At 48.0% G+C, this 19,830-nt stretch overlaps 1 long non-coding RNA gene across 5 annotated transcripts; it reads left to right on the top strand.

The window, feature by feature from the left end:
- The first annotated feature begins 4,322 nt into the window (after positions 1–4,322).
- On the top strand, positions 4,323–17,462 carry LOC122222823. 5 transcript variants are annotated; one of them, XR_006203890.1, is made up of 5 exons: positions 4,323–4,472; positions 4,985–5,034; positions 5,300–6,327; positions 6,541–6,963; positions 17,028–17,462. It is a non-coding gene; the product is annotated as an uncharacterized LOC122222823 (long non-coding RNA). The 5 variants fall into 5 exon arrangements; XR_006203892.1 differs by having other exon boundaries at positions 4,985–5,388; positions 6,059–6,327; XR_006203889.1 differs by having other exon boundaries at positions 4,985–6,327.
- Positions 17,463–19,830: the final 2,368 nt, after the last annotated feature.

Genomic DNA, 19,830 nt, shown 5'->3' with positions numbered 1-19,830 from the left:
AGAACCACGTTTTCGTGAAACGAAGACAGAGAACCCGTCTCCTTCCGTTTTTATGTCTTTATGTAATCTTATGGGTATGGAAAGGCACACACCTGGGGGGGGGGCTCTCAATAAGGACAGGCTAGATTTTGAGCAAGATCATAAATTTTAAAACGCAAAATAATTCAAGAAAGATAGACAAAAGATGCTGTCCAGCACAAGGCAGGAGAGAAGCCCAGGGTGGGACCCCAGCAGAGGTCCCACTGGGTAGGCATTATCACCAGTTCCTAGGGAGAAGGAATGGGACACTGATACAGAATCACTAGGTTCTGTGTAGACAAATGTGTATAGTAAACGACAAGTAAAGTTCTCGTCAAAAAGAAAACAAGCTTTAAAAAAAAAAAAAGCTCCAGGCAAATGCAAACTCCAGGTGATTTACAGGGAGGGGAGGGGAGTTGAGACGGCGGGAGCGGAAGGAAATGGCTTTCAGGTGACTTTGAAACAGGATCCTGGCAGAGGGTGGGGTGTAGATTGCGGGGCTCTCGGCTCCAGACGGCCGGGAAAAGGGTAAGCGCTGGGCCTGACCGGCCCCGGAAGCCGGACCCACATGCCTCGGGGAGGGAGGGTCTGCTCCAAGCTTGCAGAGCCCTACATTCGCGGACTGGGAAGGTGAAAGCCGAGATTGCGGAAGGAGTTTGGGGGTAAACAGCCGCCGCGGCTCTACCAGATACAGCCGGCCAGGCTCCCGTGAGAAGCCCAAGTCCCGTCCTGCCTTCCAGGGGGCAGTCCTTCCTCATGCTTCTGCCTTTCTTTGATCCTTTCTTCTCTGATCACCTGAATCATACCAATCCCGTCCTGCCCACCTCAAATTCCAGCGTCCAAAGAAGGCCTTTGACTTCGCTAAGCCATTACTGAGTGCACTCCTCACGCCTTAGCCAGGACAGCGAAGAGTGTCAATGACAGTAATAATGACTCATTTAGTGGAGGCTTACCATTTGTAGGGAGTGGTGCTATGCTGTTGACATTGCCTTCCTCTATCCTCACAGTTACCTTGTGAGCTACTAAGTATCCTTATCCCCAGTTTACAGACAGGATAACTGAGGATCAGAGGTATCTATAGCAACTTGACCAAGATTACATAACCAGCAAAAGCAGAGTCTGACAAGATCCCAGATAGGTCCAACATTTGAGTGCTTACTAACTCTAAGTCCTTTATACAAACAACTGTAGTCACCGAAGAAGCTGAGGCAAGGTCGGCCACACAGCTAGTGTGCGACAGACCTGGGGAAAGCTGATCTTCACCATCTTTTCTGCCTTCTTTTTGACACCTGTTATATTCAATTCAGAACTTCATTATAATGTCTTGCATTGCTTCTAATTGTTTTGATATACATAACTTTTTTCCTAAAACAAAAAAACTGTAATCTTTCCTCATGGCAGAAGTCATATAGGAAGTACTCTGTCATGCAGTGCTGAATTCAGATGAAATAACCCAGTTTGTGAGAAATCAGACAATCTCACCTCTAAGGATAAAGACCTGTGTCTGGGCCCAGACTCCACCAATTAGAGCCTCCCTACTTCCTGCCCCTTCAGATTCTTGCTTTAGTAGCTGCACCCTCCCTACTATTAAATCATTTATTATTATAATAATACCTTGTGCTTCAGTAATGCCTTTAATCCAAGATCTCAAAGTGTTCTAACGAATACAGATTAATTCATCATCACAGTATCCCCACAGAGATGGGGAGATGGAGGTGTTCTCCCCCATTTTATGGGTGAGAAAACCAAGACAGCACAGACGATTGAAATGACTCACTATGGAGATCAGTGGATGGGTTAGTTCTCCCGGACCCTTCCCCCGCTCCTTCCTAACTCTTGGCTGCCAACATCAGCATCAAAATTTCAAATCCCAGAGACAAAGACCATTGAGTTTTCACAATAAAGGACATTTCCAAACTGTCATTTCAGCTGCTCCATTGTGGTAGACCTCAGGAGAGGGAGGGGATGTAAACACGGTGAAGGTCCCCTGAGGCTCTCTGTGTCCAGCTCAGAGGAGGAACCTGGGTGGCTAGGATGGGGGGAGGAAATCCCCTCCAAGGTGACCTAAAAAGCCCAGCCAAGCTTTGAGGTCTCAAAGCTTCCAGAGTTTCAAGTTGCATTTTAGTAATGTTTCTCAAAGTGTGAGCCACAAGCAACAAAATAAAAGACGAATTAAATGTCATCAAAATCTAAAACTTCTATGCCTCAAGGGTCATCGAGAAAGTAAAAAGACAACCCCAAAAAATGAGAGGAAATTGTTGCAAATCACTTGTCTGATAAGAGATTTACCTAGAATATATAAAGAATTCCTACAACTCAATAAAAAAAAAACAAAACCCAATTTAAAAATGAGCAAGGGGCACTTGGGTGGCTCAGTTGGTTAAGCATCTGTTGATTTCGGCTCATGTCATGATCTCATGTGTGAGATTGAGCCCTTAGTTGGTCTCTGCACTGACAGTGCAGAGCCTATTTGGGATTTGCTCTCTCTCTCTCTCCCCCTCTCTCTCTGCCCCTTCCCTGCTCGAGTGCACATGCATGCTCTCTCTCTCTCTCATTTAAGTAAAATAAAAATGGGCAAAAAATCAAATCGACATTTCTCCAAAAAAGATATAGAAATGGCCAATAAGTGCATGAAAAGCTACTCAACAACATTAACCACCATGGAAATGGAATCAAAAAAACAATGAGGGGTGCCTGGGTAGCTCAGTCCGTGAGCCAACTCTTGATCTCTCAGGTAGTGAGTCCAAGCCCCACATTGGGTGTAGACCTTGCTTAAAAAAATAAACATTAAAAAAATTTTAAGGGGCACCTGGCTGGCTCAGCCAGTGGAGCGTGCAACTCTTGATATTGGGGTCATGAGTTTGAACCCCGAGTTGGGTACAGAGATCACATAAAAAAATAAAATCTTTCAAAGAAACTTTTTTAAATGAAATTTCACTATATACCCATTAGAATGGCTAAAATCAAAAACACATATAATAATTAGGATTAATGAGGATATGGAAAAATTAGAACTCTCATACATAAAAGATCAAACAGTGAACCCATGACTCAGCAATTCCACTCCTAGGTATATACAAGTAAAACCTTGGTTTGCGACCATAATTTGTTCCAGAAACCTGCTTGTAATCAAAAGCACTTGTATATCAAAGCGAATTTCAAGAACCATTGGCTCAGTTGTGATCATGTGACGTTGGGCGTCACGTACTACTCATATTGCAAGACATGGCTTGTTTATCAAGTTAAAATTTATTAGAAATGTTTGTTCATCTTGCAGCACACTGGCAGAACAAGTTACTTGCAATCCAAGGTTTTACTGTATGTACCCAAGTGTGTCCATACAAAACCTTGCACACGAATGTTTATAGAAGCACTACGCAATAGCCAGAAGGTAGGCACAACCCAAATGTCCATCAGTTGATGATGAATGGATAAAATGTGTATCTGTACAATGGAATATTATTCAGTCATAAAAAGGAATGAGGTAGTGGTTGGTGCTACAACATGAATGAACTTTGAAATCATTACGCTAAGTGAAAGAAGCCAGCCACCAAAACCCATATACGTACAATTCCATTTATATGAACTGTCCAAAATAAGCAAATCTATACAGACAGAAAGTAGATTCGTGGCTGCCTTAGAGCTGGAGTAGGGGTGGAGGGAAGTTGGAAAAAGATGGGGAATAGTTGCTAACGGGTTCGGCGTTTCTTTTAGGAGTGCTATAGACACTAAAAATAGTGATTAGACCAAAAAAAAAGACATTAAATTGTATACTTTAAGTGGGTGAACTGTGGGGTATGTGCAATATATCTCAACAAAACTGTTATTTTTATTTTAAAAAGTGTGAACTCCTACCACCTATTCCAGAATTACCAGACTGCCTGTAATCAGAATCTATCAGATAGAATTCTATCAGATTGCAAGAATCTTTGGTAGGCAGGACCCAGCTCTGTATTTTCTCGGAGAACACTGAATGAAATTCAATGTAACACGATGCCCTTACAAGACAGTGATTCAGAGCCTTGTGGCCCCCAGGCTTCCTGAAATGAATAAAATGGAAGGTCTGTAACTCACTCTGAGAGGGCAAAGGCCTGGGGGTTGAGTAGGGGGGAGAACTGAAATCCCTGTCCTGAAGTTCTTTATTAATTGCTTCTTTCCCCAAGTCTAAACCCCGTATTGTCAGAAAAAAATCTGACATCAGAAAGGGGAAGAAGGTGTGGGGGAAGGGAGAGGAAGACTTCCTTCCCCCCCGCCCCCCCCCCCGCCCCTACCTTCAGGCTCCCAGCCACTGCTGTGAAGAGCTCTTGAAGGAAATGAGCTGTTTGTTTGAGTTTGTGTCTGCAACAGAAACATTTGCCAATCACTTGTGGTTTTTCAAGAACCTGGGAGCTGCTTGCGAACCATTTCTGGAGATCCACTTATGTTCACCTTCGTTATCGGCAGATAAAGGAGCTGTAAGTCAGCATTTACGACACCTGAGACCAGAGAGCTGGCACTAAGATATCAGCCTTTAAGGGTCTAGGGGTTGATTTACACACTGTCCCTTCTTGGATTTTCCGCCTTTGTGCCAGATGTTTTTCCATTTGCACCATCACCTGTAAGATGGATGAGGTATAAACATGGAACAGTCAAGCTTTCCCCAGCTTAATGCTAAAGTGAAAGATTTTCTGGGGTGCGTTCAGAAACTATTAGCTGAAATGGTGTTGTGAGTTGTCTGTGTACTTCTTTATCTGTGTTAATATACCATAGGACTGTCTGCTTCTAGCTGAGATTTTCAGACCTGGGCATTCGTAAGAATCATCTGGGAACTTTCTGACGCAGGACTGAAGCCACCCCTAGGAATCTGCATTTCAATAGCAAGTGACTCAGATGTATAGACCACATGTGGGAAAAGTGATCTGAATTCTACCTTTTGTCTTTTCCCCTCCTGGCCCTTCCTCTTCCTCCCCTCCTTCCCCAAACCCAGGACTTGAAATAGAAGAAACCCTGCAAAGCCAATGCTCCAAAGATAAAAAGGTATGACTCTTAAGACCTCACGATGTTGGAACAAATCAGGCTATGACATGTAATCAGATGAAAGAGTTCCACCTTGATTCATGTGAAATGCTTCATCCTCAACACCTCGGTGACAAGTGGGGCGGGGTGCACCTACTAAGTACGATACTGTAATGCTCGGAAAACAAATTAATGAGAGCTTAATTAGGAGGTAATTGCCCAGTTACTTGCAGATGGAAGCAGTTCTTCCTAACTGTAATTTTGGTTGTTGATGTTTTCCTTCTAGACAGGGACCTGTCGGTAGACTCAGCCCTGGCTTCTCCATCTTGCCCAAAGAGTACAGAGCAGTTGTTCCAAGAAACCAGTGGGGCCCAGGTCAGCATACTCTTTCTTTGGCTTCTGTGCCAGCCCCTGCAGGAAGCATGGGTTGGTTATAACCAGATTAGGGCAACTGGGACCCAGTCCCCTCTATTTTTCTAAGTCACCAGCATCTCCCCCAGGAGAAATGAGGAACTGATCCAGGGGTGGAAGGAATAATCGTTCCTCCGCACGAACAGTGACCAGGCTCACAGAGCCCACACAGTCCTATCTTATTCGTGGCTGCCAGCCCCCCCCCCCACCCCCCCATGGAAACCTCGCCTACCTTCACAGGCGGTGCTTTGTGGAGACCACCCTGGCTCACTGTCCTCTTCACCCTCCTGCTACATGACTGCACTCTTCTCAGCCCGAGAGGGTTGTCAGGGCTTCTTCCGGTCCCGAAAACCTTGGATTCTGTCATCCTAAGGAATCCCAAACTGGATCATTCAGCGACTAGCTCTCTTTCCTCTTCACCTCCAAGCTTGATTGACTAGGGAGAAAAATCTGGCTTCCTACCCCCTGACTCCATAATCCAAATACACTTATCTGAGGCCTGTGGTTGTCCTCAGCCTGCTAGGAAGATTAGGGGGTTAGTATTGTGCCAGGAGCAGTGCCAAGTGCTCCGTGAGTATTCTCATTCCTTCCTCCCAACCATCCTTTGAGGCAATAGTTCTCTCCCATTTTACAGGTGAGAACATCAAGCGTCAGGTCAAGTCACATGCCCCAGGTTATGTAGCTCTTAGCAGCAGACCCAGGACATGTTCCCAGGCCCCTCTGGAGCTGAAACTTGTACAACCAAAATACCTTACCTGGCTCCCAAGGAGCAATCAGACTCCAACAGATGGGAGCAACTTGAGTAAATTAAACCCAAAGAAAGAAACGTCCCCTCCCTGCTCTTCTGAACCAAACTGCTGTGAATTGCCTCGCAACTGACTGGAAAGCCTGCTAGGCTCACAAGTAAGTTACAGACCTGTTCCAGGGGCTGGTATATCGAGTGATTGGGAGAAAAGGAGGAATGTGTTCAAGGTCATAAGATGATGGGGGTGGGGGGGGAGCAAAAGTCTCTAAATACTGGTGACCTCTCAAGCTAGCTGGCTCTGAAAGGTAAGGCAGGACCTGGCAAGCACAGACTCTGTAGTCCTAATCATGGCTCTGCCGCCTATCCCCCAGGAATAGAACTCAGAGAACACCCTGTCCTGCCTGCCCCTGGAGAGACAGGAAGCAAAGCTGCGGTTTACCAAGTCCTGCTGGAGGGAGTAGAGAGTCGGCTTCCTCCTGGGCTCAGAGACTCCTGCAGAATTATTTCCAGAACCTTCCTCAGCCCAGCTGCCTGCATGCTACCAGTCCTCACAGTGGAATTTGCTGTTCCTATGACAACACTCCTGCCGGCTCCCTCCCCCAGCTCACCTACATCCCTGTGACCTCATGGAAAGGCACATTCTCGGGCATCCAGACCAGATAAGGAGGGTTTTGCAGTCTCTCTGGAAGCATGGTGGTTAAGAGCACATGTTTTGGAGTCAACATACCTGAATACTGCTGTTTGGTCAAGCCATTTAATCTCTCATTGTCTCAGTTTCCTCATCTGAAAATGGGGTGAGTAGTAATACGTATCTCATAGGGTGTTTTCCAGGAATAAGTGAGAAAACATTTGTAAGGAACACATGGTTCCTAGTCCACAGAAAGAGGTAGTTTATAATGTTATTTGTATTTTTGCTTCTAAGTGTTAGGTTCCCAAGCCCCACCTCAGCATCCTACTTTCCCTAATGCCATTTCAAGTCAAAGAATCTTACAACTGGAAGAGACCCTATGGGCCTGCGTGACTCAGTCGGTTGAGCCTCTGACTCTTGATTTCAGCTCAGGTCATGATCCCAGGGTTATGGGATCAAGTCCCATGTCAGCTTCCATGCTCAACATGGAGCCTGCTTGGGATTCTCTCTCTTTCTTCCTCTGCCCCTCTCCCCCTTTCCTCCACTCATGCACTCTCTCTCTCAATCTCTCTCTAAAATAAAATTTTAAAAAAGAAAAAGAAAGGGACCCTAGAAGTCACCTAACATAAGTATTTTTTCTTTATGCAATTTTCATATATATCTCTAAGAATGAAATAAAACCAGTAAAGAACTTAGCACCTGCCCGGGATATGTTTAATAAGTGTTAGGGTGTGTGATAGTTAAGGTTATAGGTCAACTTGACTGGATCATATGATGCCCAGACATCTGGTTAAACATTATTTCTGGGTGTGTCTATGATGAGAGTGTTTCCAGAAGAGAGTAGCATTTGAATGGGTCAACTGAGTAAAGTGGATTGTGGATTAGGTGGGCATCCTTCAATTCATTGAGGGCTTGCACAGAACACAGAAATGAAGAAAGGTTGAATTTGCTCTCTGCCTGAATGTGTGAGTTGGGACACTGATCTTCTCCTGACCACAGCACTCCTGGTTCTCAGGGCCACCTGGGTGGCTCAGTTGGGTAAGCATCTCACTTCAACTCAGGTCATGATCTCATGGCTGGTGAGTTTGAGCCCCATGTCAGGCTCTGTGCCGACAGCTCAGAGCCTAGAGTCTGCTTCAGATTCTGTGTCTCTCTCTCTCTCTCTGCCCCTCCCCTACTCATGCTCTGTCTCTGTCTCTGTCTCTCAAAAATAAACAAACATTTTTAAAAAATCTTTTTTAAAGAGAAGAGCCAGAAAACAATTAGAGAATAGTCGAGGGCCTAACTGTGTGGTATCTTCTGTGTTCTTAGATGGGACTATTACCACAGCTGAACAGAGGAAAGAGATTCTCTCCCTTTTTACAAATGACCCAGAAGAGACATATTCAAATAGTGTTGGCTTTTAAAGAATAAGGATATGTGCTTATGTTGAAGATCGTCTCATCACTCAAAAAGCCTTTAAATTACTTTAATGGCTTCAGTATTGGCAAATACTGGGCCTCAAATGTTGGGGTAGGATGTTTGGGAAATAGCCAAATGCCATTCAAACTCAAGTCTGGTGGAAAAATGTAATCTCTAGCTGCATTAAAATGGAGCTATGACAGAATGAGGAATGACAGTGGGGTGAGGACACCAGTTTCTTCCATGTGGCCCCTGAGCCAATTCTGAAAGCATTTCCAGAGAGGACTCAATTCCCCCTGTGCCCTTCCTCACCTGCACCCACCCTCTGGGTCTGCTCTCCTCCCCCGGGAGAGAGAAGCTGAGAGAAGTCTGAGGCACAGAGTCACTTCTAGTCTCCACTAACCCATATGTCCTAGGGACCCTTCCCTGGGAGGTCTCAGCCATTAAGCAAAGATCTACATTCTCACTTCCTCCTCCTTTCCCTCCATCCTCCCTCCCTGATGTGAGGAGACCGCAGAACTTACTAGGGGGGTGCACCCCCGACCCCCCGGCACACGAGTGGATGTTTATTTCCCACTGAGAAGAGCTGCACACAGACCTGACTCCTATAGCTCCCACACTTGTTCCCACAAGTTTCTAATCCACATTCATGGCGGTTCTGTTAATGTGCCAGGCATTATGTTGGCTCCTGTCAAGGACATAAAAGCATCAGACCCCATCTCTGACCTCAACCAGGTGGGAGAGGGGATAAACTGCAGACGTTTAACAGTAAGATCTTTAAAATGCCATTGTAGACAATGGAAGCAGACACGGTATAAGTTCGCTATTTTTTTGGTAATTCTACACGGCACTAAAAGCCAGAGAGCAGAGAACTTATGCATGCTAGAGGCTAGAGTAATGAGGAAAGACTTCTTGGAGGAGGAGGCCTCTAACTAGAGTCTTGAGAGACAGAGAGGATTTCGGGGGGCTGAAAAGGAGAGGAAATATGAGGAGCAGAAGACAGTGCTGGGAAGGCGAACCTATGGTCAGGATTGGTCTGTGTGTGACGCTGGCACATCTCGGGTGAGCCATCTCGGGTGCACTGGTATTGCAGTCTGGTCATTCTTTTCAGGTGTCTTGGCCAAGACCTGAACTTCATCATCAGGCAGAGACTTCTTCCTCCCAGATATTCAGACCTAATGACTCTGTAGTAGTAAGAATTCTTTTGGTTGCAAGTGACAGAGACTCAACACTAACTTAAGTAGAAGGGGCTTTGTCTCTTAGAACTAGAAAATCCAGGGATGGAAGTACGTTAGCTTGCAAGATGGTCAGGGCACAGCTGCCTCTAGGGGCTCTGATATTATTTTACGGCTCTGTTTTCTCTCCTTTTTTCTACTCTACTAAGAACCACTTTATAGGCTGGCTCTCATGGCAAGGCAGGGAAATGGCTGTCCAGGGCCTGAGATTCACATTCTCTGAGGTTATCAACCCCAGTGGAAAGAGTAGAAGTTTCCCTCCTATTCCCTCTTCATACCCCCTTGTCTGGATCCCTGACAAACAAGGTAAAAGAGGTTCACTGACAGAGTCCCAAAGTTGGCTGTCCTGTGGGGAATACCTGTGCTGTTTGGGGTGCCCCCAAAAGGCTGAAAGGACAGTATGGGGGAGAAGGCAAGGCTGTGCTACATTGTTCTGGAAAACCCCGTTCCCTGTTATGGACTTCACAGGTAGAGACATGTCCCCACTTCTTCCCATCCCTAATAGCTAGACTCTTTTCATAGGAAAACAAATGGTTAATTGCTAGGAAGGCTTGTGTAGGGACAACAGGTATCTATCACAGGACACTGCAGCAGGATTAGTAACTGGATAAACATCCAAAGGGATGTAGGTGTTTCAGGAGCGGGGTCTAGCTCAGAAGACTGGGTTACGCTGGTATGCCTTTATACCATGGAAAATTCAAGAAATGGATTTGATGATGAGCAGAACAATCCTTGCTGCAGGTCAGAACTCACTTAAAGGGCTTGGGTGGCAGCTTCAGGACTGTAGGACTGTACAGCAAGGACACAGTAGGTGTCATACTCAGGAAGAGCTAAATCTCAGAGCCTAAGGCTGCCCTGGACTCAATATTGGGTGGGAATTGAAGGCATTTCTACACTGCTCATTCTCTGCTTTTGAATTCTCAGTAGGCAGCATGCTCTGGAGGCCCCAGGATAAGGGAGCAGCAGCTACCAGTCACTTCGGATCAGAATCATAGAGGAAGAAAGCAAGAGGAGACCTAGGGCAGTGCTGTCCAAAAGACCTTTCTGTATTCACGGAAGTATTCTGTATCTGCAATTCCCATTATGGGAGCCACATAAGGCTACTGAGCACTTACAGTGTGGCTAGTGCAACTGAGAAATTGAATTTTTGATTTTATTTAATTGAAATGAGTTTACATTTCTATGGCCACCTCTGGCTAGTGGCTATGGACTAGATACTAAGTCTTAGAGAACATCCTTCCTCCATGCACCTCCAGGGCTTGGAAGGGAAAAAGGCAGGATAACTTGGAATGGAACATCCCAGTGAACGATCTACGTCAGGAAAGGCAGATGGCGCAGAATTGGGAAATGAGGAAGACCCCTGGTGTCAGCCTCCTTCCTAGACACAGACATCAGTTGCCTGAACTCTGGCAACTGTCACCTAGCCTCTCCCCCTGAGAGCCACTGCCTCTGAAAAGAACCTCCTAAAAGGTCATCTGAGGCTACCAGGTGGCTCCAAAGCCACAATCCAGTGAGGAAGGAAGTAACTTCCACACCTCGCAATAGACCCATAGGGAACGCCCTCCCCTCATGATATGGGAGACCCCATATCCCACGACTCTTCCCCCACTATGGAAAGTATCTCATGCTATGCCTGAGGACCCCATTAATGGTCAGGTCCCTAAGGGTTTTCAGTTCCACATGTGTTGACTGAATGCTTTGCAGATCATCAGAGGAAAAGCTGAACTTAAATAATTTCCTATCCAAGAACAATCTGTCACCTAACACAGTAGGAAACCATCCAAGCTAGCCAGCAGAGTGACATGGCCCCACCCACAGCCTCCAGCCTAGAAAGGGATCTGGGCTAGCAGGACAGTCAGGGACTAGGTGAAAGAGTCCTGATAACCCAGAAGAGACCTAAATGAGCCCTGCAAATTAACAGCAAGGCACAGGCCCAAGACCAAAAGGAGAAAATGAGCTGGTGGGAAAGGCAGACAGTTAATCAGGTGGAGACTTGTCTTCCCACTGAACTCAGATCACAGCTTTGCCCAGCTACCAGAAGCCAGGCCAGGGCACTGGGTAGATTCAGGCAGGGCTGCAGGAGCACCAGCAGAGGTGGATGGATGGCAAAGTGGACTACATGCCAGGCTTATGCCAAGTTGGCTCCTTTCTGTGCACTTTCCATGCTATTCCATGACTCCGCTTCACGCTTCCTCCAGCTTACAGACCATCCCCAGAAGTCAGACCTTGACCAGCTGTCAGGAGGGTGAAGGCAGGAAGCCCTGGGCTTGCTCTGGCCCAGGAGGGACTTGAAACAAATTCTGGGCCTTTTCTGGCCATAGTTTCCGCATCTATTTGGGGTGTCCTTTTTTAAAATATAAATTAAGCTTGCATGCATATTCATTGCAACATTATTTGCAATACCCCAGAGGTGGAAACAACTCAAATGTTCATCCATAGAAAAATGGATAAGGAAAATGTGGTCTAAAAACAAAAACAAAAAAAAAAAGAAAGAAAAGAAAATGTGGTCTATGTACACAATGGAGTATTATTCAACCTCTAAAGAAGAAGGAAATCATGTTACATGATACAATGTGGATGGACCTTGAAGACATTATGCCAAGTGAAATGAGACAAATGTTGCATGCTTCCATTTACATGCGGTATCTAAAGTTAAGTGAAATTCATAGATACAGAAAGTAGCATGGTGGTTGCCAGGGGCTGTGGGGCGGGAGAAGTAAGGAGTTGTTCGATAATTATAGAGTTAGTCCTGCAAGACGAAAAAGCTCTAGGGATTTTTTGCACAAATCTAACCAATTCACAAATGTGAATATGGTTAACACTGCTGGACGGTACATTAACAGTAGTTAAGATGGTAAATTTAGTCACGTGTTTTTAAGCCGAAATCAAGGGTCAGACGCTCAACCAATGGAGCCACCCAGGCACCCCTATCATTGTAACTTTAAACAGCGTGCTTAAAGCTCACTTGGTTTTTGGTTGGGTCCATGTTCCGCGGTCTCCTTGCTCAGTGAAATGCATTCATCACCTGGCTTTCCACAGAGATGTCCCCTTCGGCCCCCAACTTCTGCCAGCTGTATTTCTACATTTATATTGTTGCGGTTGATAGCATTTAATTCCATCTTTCTCTTTCACAGTCGATTGATTCCAGAAGTTGAAAACTAACCCACCACGCTTACATAATTGTGACTCTGTGGGTATGGTTATCTCAGTGTGGCAACGCTACATTACGCACCCCGTGGGTCCGCTGTCACAATGGAGAGGACCTTCGAAAAGGCGCGGAGGACAGCTGGTTGGGTGTTTGGTGCATAGGAGGGCGCGGAACATGATGGGTTCCCATACTTGAGCAAATGTGTCATTTTTTGCGGATTCCTCACAGTTAAAACAACAATCAAATAAGGGCAGAGATCATGGAGTCCACCATGCTAAAGGAACTAAACTGTTGCCAAAATGGGAAGGTCCCCTGTGATCCACCCAAATAAAATCTTCCCACCAGCCAGCCTGCACGACCTCTATAATTAGCAATTCGCTCCTTTGCATTAAGCAAAGCCCTCAACGTGGTGTCATCTAATATGCAAATATTTCTGGGAGGGCTGCCACACTAAGTGGCTGACAGCTAGGTGCCATCCAGTCTTATCAGATAGCCGCTTTCCTGTGTGTCCGGAAGGGCGAGCCCGAGTTGGCTCTGATAAGCGCGGCCCGAGCAGATGCTGTGGCCTGAGCCCGCCCTCCCTAGAAACTGGAGTGGGTGACGGCTGAGCTCCCCTCACGTTATAGCTCCCACTCTGACCTGTGACCCAAGCAGCTCTCCCAGGCCTGGGAGGCTGGTGTCAGGTAGCAGTGGAGGAACCTGAGGTACCACCGTGGCTCCAGCTGTTCCACCTCCCAACCCAGGCCCGGGCCTCCACCTGCCCCGAGCCAGTACGGGAAAGGAGGGGGCAGATAGAAAGATAACCAGGGAAAGAAGGCTGAGGCTCCCGGGTGGCTCCAGGGAAAACCTGAAGGGGCGTTGGAAAAGAAGTCAAGGGGGGGGGGGCCCTGCCTGTCTCAAAATTCTGGGGTTGGCCTAAACTGAGGAACGCTCTCTCCACTCCCCGTTTTTCCGTCCTAGCTGGCGCAAGAATGATTTGCTTCGTGTCTGACTCCACCATATGCTGCAAGCTCCCTGAGGGCAGGGCCTGCCCCGTCTTGTCTCCACATGTCTTATCCCCAGCACAGTACGCAGCGGGTTGTGTGTGTGTCCAGCCAACGTGTGCTGACGGAATGGAGCATGAGCCCTATGCTCTTTGGTTTGCAAATGCCCTTCTCCCCAGCAGATCTAGAACTTATTTTTCACTGTCCTTGTGCATCCGGGCAGTGTTAGCTCGTTACATGTGGGTTGAATCCATTTGAAACGTTAAGAATTAAAAGGAAAGGATTGCCTCTTTGGCCAGTGCAAGGGTCTTCTGGGTTGCTTTATGGCGTGCATGTAGCATAGTGTATCAGACTTCTTGCAGCCCAAGGTTCCCTATTAAGAGAAGGAGTGACCCACCTGCCAGGAAAAGTGGCTTTTTGGTGTCCATTTGACAGTATTTACAATATTCTTTTAAAAAAAAAAAATTTAGGGGCGCCTGGGTGGCTTGGTCGGTTGAGCGTCCGACTTCGGCTCAGGTCATGATCTCACCGTCCGTGAGTTCGAGCCCCGTGTCGGGCTCTGTGCTGACAGCTCGGAGCCTGGAGCCTGTTTCAGATTCTGTGTCTCCCTCTCTCTCTGACCCTCCCCTGTTCATGCTCTGTCTCTCTCTGTCTCAAAAATAAAAATTAAAAAAAATTTTTTAATGTTTATTTATTTATTTATTTATTTATTTATTTATTTATTTATTTTTGAGAGAGAGAGAGAGAGACAGAGAGACAGAGACAGAGCACAATTGGGGAAGGGCAGAGAGAGAGAGAGAGAGGGAGAGAGGGAGAGGGAGACACAGAATCCAAAACAGGCTCCAGGCTCCGAGCTGTCAGCACAGAGCCTGACGTGGGGCTTGAACTCACAGGCCAGGAGTTGAAGCCGGACCCTCAACCGACCGAGCCACCCAGGTGCCCCAACAGTATTTACAGTACTAATGGATATCCCTCAGACCTGTGGGAAATGATGTCTATACAAGATTTTTCACTGCAGCTTTGTTTGAAATAGCAAAAGGCTGGAAACAACCTAAATGTCCCATCCATTGAGATGTAGTTAGTAGGTGGTGGTACTTCCATATGGTGGAATCTGATGCAGCCATAAACCAGAGAGGAAGCCCTTTATGTACTGATATGAAACACTCTCCAAGATATATTGTCAAAACTGAGGGAAGTAAGACTCAGAACAGTGTTTGTGGAAGAAAGGAAGAAAAAATAATATGTGCATGCATGGTTACTCATTATATAAAAATGTTTCTGGAAAGAAACATAAGAACCTGGTAACATCGGTTGTGGGAAAGAAGGCGGGGGGGGGTGCAGTTTGGGGACCCGGTAGAAGGGAAACATCACTGCGTACCCTTCTCTGCCTTTTGAATTTTAAATCACGTAACTGTAACTTATTTGTAAATGTAAATACAATTACACTTTTATTTTTTAAATTATTTATGTTATTTATTTATTTGAGAGAGAGAAAGAGAGTACAAGTTGGGGAGGGCCAGAGAGAGAGGGCCGGGGGGGAATCCCAAGCAGGCTCCGCACCGTGCAGAGCTGGACTCAGGGCTTGAACCCATGAACGGCGAGATCATGACCTGAGCCGAAACCAAGACTTGAACCCTTAACCGAGTGAGCCACCCAGGCACCCCTACAAGTACATTTTTGAATAAATAATAACAAATGCCTCTTGTATGTCAGGCTATATCTTTCAAATCCATTTTGTAGTTTTAGCACAACTCCGTGAAACACATAACATAATCCCCATTTTCCAAATGAGACAGTTGAGACTTGGAGAAATAAAGCACAAACCTCAGTTCCCACAGACATAAAATAGGGGAGCTGGGATTTAACAGGAAATTCAGGCCGGCTTCGAGCCCCTGTGCTTCCGTCTCGGGGCCCAACTGCTTCCTGTCTAGTTTTTCTTCTCCCAGCAATGGGTGCTTTATCCCAGGGGGGCCATTTGTAAGCCCACTAAAGAGCCGACTCAAGGAAGGCCCTGCTTAGGCACAGCAGAGTCCTAAACAGGGAGGTTCTGGGAGCTTGTATGAGGCTGTGTGTGTGTGTGTGTGTGTGTGTGTGTGTAAGAGACTATTATGGGTGTATGTGGGCATGTGTGAATGTGTGCACATACGTGAGCGTGCAAGCCTTGTGTGAGTGTGTGAGCACGTGACTGTGTGTGACTTGTAAAGTGTGTGTGTGTGAATGTGTGAACATGTGTGTGAGTGACTGTGGAAAGCGTGTGGTCGTGTGTGAGTGTGACTGTGTGAACAGTTATGAGTGTGTAAAGAGCGTGTGGTTGTATGTGAATGTGTGTACGTGCGACCGTGTAAAGTCACATGTGTGTGAGTGATTGTACGGAGGCCCGGGAGGCGTGATGGGGGGGAAACCAGTCACTGAGGCGGGCAGAAAGCTGAGGGGACCGTTGAATGGGAGCCTCTGTGGGGAGCGGGAGGGGAAGGCAGGGCAGGGGCTGGGCCAGTCTGGGTGGAGCTGAGGGGAGAGGCTGGGAGAGAAGGCCCCACGGCAGCCGGCCAGATGGCTACAGGAGCTACCACGCCCCGGGGGGCTGCAAGTCTCCACTGCACTCCTCAAGCCAGGGACCCAGGAAGCAACATCCCTACCCCAACATTCCATCTGGGCCCACCTAACCGGGTGAGACCCAGCAGGGACAGTCACTAAGCGGGTGGGATAACTTGGGTGCAGCTGGAGGTACAGCTGAGAGAGTCCATGCAAGTCGCAGCTGGCAAGCTGCTTCCCTCTGCCCTCCATGCCCCGTAAGTTGTCACTCCCGCGCCCAAAGCTAGAGCTGCAGAGACAGACAGGCCCCCTGCCTCCACCCTGGTCAGACTGCCGGGAGGGCATGAGGCCGGGGAGGGGAGGAGAGGGGAGAGGGGGATGAGTCTGGGAAGGGTGGAGGGACTGGAGGGAAAGGGGGATGTTCTAAGAACAGGTTTGGTGTGGCTGTGTGCAAACTTCGGCGCCCTGAGGGCTGAGTGATTGCACTGCTGGCTGCTTCCTCCCCATCCCGCCGGAGCACCTGGCACCCTCCATGCCTCGGCTTGGCCAGATGTGCCAGACTGACTGCATTGGGTCCAGATGTTGATGTGGCAGTCCAGCCTCTATCCTGACCATTGCTGCCACTGTGTGTGTGTGTGTGTGTGTGTGTGTGTGTGTGTGTGTGTGTGTACACTATGTGAGCAAGTGAAAGGGGTCCTGACAAGAGATTTTCTTGCCCCTGGAGCTGAGGGAAACATCATCTCCTCTTGATGGTCTTAAAAAAGCCTGGGTCTCCAGGGAAGGGCACTGTTATGGGCTGAATTTTGTCCTCCCAAAGATGTTGAAGTCCTAGCCCTCAGTACCTGTCAATGTGACTTTATTTGGAAATAAGATCTTGGCAGACGTAATCCAACACAACTGGTATGCTAACAACGGGGAAATTTGGTTACAGACACCGACACGCGCACAGGAGGACACCACGTGAAGATCTGGCAGAGACAGGATGATGCATCTACAAGCCAAGGAGCCCTAAAGATTGCCAGCAAACTACCAGAAACTAGGCAAGAGGCATGGAACAGACTTTCCCTCACAGCCCTCTAAAGGAACCAACCCTATCAACATCTTGATCTCAGACTCCTAGCCTCCAGAAGCAGGAGACAATAAATGTCTGTTGTTCTGGGCCACCCAGTTTTGGGTGCTCTGTTACGGCAGGCCTGGGAAACTAAGACGGTCACTGGAACACGATGACCAAGCACGTGTACTTAACCTGAGACACGAGTTTGACTTCCAGCTGTGGCATTTACTAGTTTTGCCCCTTTGGTCAAGACAACTGAGGGGCACCTGGGTGGCTCAGTTGGTTAAGCAGTTGACTTCATCTCAGGTCAGGATCTCGAGGTTCATGAGTTTGAGCCCCACCTTAGGCTCTGCGCTGACAGCTCAGAGCCTGGAACCCGCTTCAGATTCTGCGTCTCTCCCTCTCTCTGCCCCTCCCCCACTCATGCTCTGTCTCTCTCTCAAAAATAAGTAAACATTAAAAAAAAAAAAGACAGTCGAGTCCTCTGAGCCTTCATTTCTTATACTTAACATGGGCCTGGCAGGAGCACAGCCCTCCTAGAGCTGTCATGAGGTTCGGGTTTGGCCCAGTGCTTGGCACCTGCCAGGGCTATTATTGCAATTAAGAACACACTTGTTTTTCAGGGTCTCTGTCAAAATTCCTGATGACAAAATTTTCTCCAACCTGCACAGAAAGTCCAAACATGAGAAGCCAGAAAAGGAAAACAGTAGAGAAAGTCATATTTGGGGAGAGCCTATTGTACCAGGCACGGTGTCGTGTGCTTTCCAGAAAAATCTAACTTTGAGCACTCGAAGACTCGGAAGTGTGAGACGTGGGTCCGGGGAAGGGCCCACAGGAGGCGACGGAGGAGGAGGGGACATATCTGACATGGAGGCAAGGCAGGAGCCTCAAGAGGAAGGAACTCTCAGGCCCTGAGCTCCCCTCACCCTCTCCCCACCCAGGCTCGGGTGACCCGCTGGAGTGGGGAGGCACAGGGTGGGGGACGTGCAGACCACAGACATCACTCCAGCAGAGCCCCAGTCACCCAACCGCAATAATGCGCCTTTCTGCCCTGCTGGAGACAGAGGGTATTGTGTGCACCGGCTGCAGCCTGAGATGCACCCTCAGAAAGGGGGGATTGTCTCGGGCAACCTCCATGGCCTGGGGCTGCCGCCCTTCACGTCACAACAAACCCAGAGCAGGCAAAGGGACGGCCACTCTCCCGGGACAGGGCGCCTTTGAGACTCCAAGCTTCAAGACCCCATGGAGCCAGGGCAGACAAGGAAAGCAAGAGGTCTGGGACAAACTGGATCATTCAGAGCTGAGGGACCATTTTGAAGGCTCCCAGGGGGAGCCTCACAAAACCTACATTCAGAACGTGTGTTGGGAAAATCAACGGTTAAGAGCAGGGGATGTGGGGTCAGAGAGTCTATGTTCAAATCCCGACTGGCACATTTCCTGGCTAAGTGACACAAGGCAAAGCAAAAAAAATTACAGGTGAGACAGTAGCTCCCCTCACCCCCTAGACAGGGGGCTTGTGAGCATTCAGTAAATGGAAATCTGGTACTTTGATAGGCACCCAAGAATGATTAGCTATTATGAGGATTATTAATCTATATGGTCTCAAGTGAAATTAAAAATGCAAAATGCTTAGCACAAAGCCTAGTACCTAACAGTTGCTTAATAAATGTTGTTCCATGCTCTGCGTCCCTGACTCCTGTCTGAGAAGTCCCAGCTTTCTGCAGCTAGCAAGGCGGCCTCTTGAGAGGTGTCCCTTCTCCAGGAGCGAAAGGTGCTTAGTGAACCTGCCCAGAACCCCCGTAGGCAAATTACCCGGTTTGGGGGCCGGCCAGCCTGCAGGGAGCTTCTGTTTTGCAGGAGGGAGCTGGTAGCCAAGTGGAGGCGAGGAGGATTCTCCTTTGCCTGCCTCTGCTTTGCCTCCCCATGAATTTACATCCTGTGTTCTTCCTGAGCCTCAACACGGCCCAGTTCTCGGGAGATTATCTTTCCTCTACCTCACATCCAGGCGTCTGGAAGAGCCAACACCCTCACCCCAGTCAGCGGCCAGATGAGCTTCCAAAGGTTCAGGCCAGCCAGGCACAGCCCTCCCTGCCTCATTGCTCAGGACCCTGCAGGAATCGGGAGGGAATGTGCCTCCTGGGCCCATGCCCAGTCCTGACTGAGGCCAGGCTGAGGGCCTCTCCTCATCCCTCCCCCACAGACACACAGGGCTTTATAGTCAGATTATGCCATGGAAACTATGTACATGGCCTGCCCCGTTCACATGGCCTCCGCAGAAAAAATAACAGAGCCTTCTCTCTCTGCCAAGACCCACAGTACTAGCAGGCCTGAGCTACCAAAGCAGGCCTCTTACGTGAAATAGGTCCCTGCGAAGATCTCAGGAGGACTTGTCTGGGGGTGCCCTCAGGCCACCCACCCTCCCTCGACCCACAGCCATCTGCTTCTCTCTCCTCAGAGATCCAGAGAGCTCGGCTGGCCAGGAATAAGCAGCCTCATAAGGCAGTTTCCTTTTGAGAACAAATCTCATTTCCCTCTCTAGTATCTTCCTGAGCCCTGGGAGCCCCGCTCTGATCCTCCTCCAGGACCACCCCCCCGCCCCCCGCCCATGGGATGAAGTCAACAGAGTCAACAGGACACGTCCATTCAGAGCCACCCCCACTCCACCGTTTTCTAGACCTCT

This window comes from Panthera leo, chromosome B3, assembly GCF_018350215.1.
Source record: "Panthera leo isolate Ple1 chromosome B3, P.leo_Ple1_pat1.1, whole genome shotgun sequence".
NCBI classification, from domain to species: domain Eukaryota; kingdom Metazoa; phylum Chordata; class Mammalia; order Carnivora; family Felidae; genus Panthera; species Panthera leo.
Note: the sequence above shows the minus strand (reverse complement) of the source record. Positions and strands in the feature narration are given on the sequence as shown.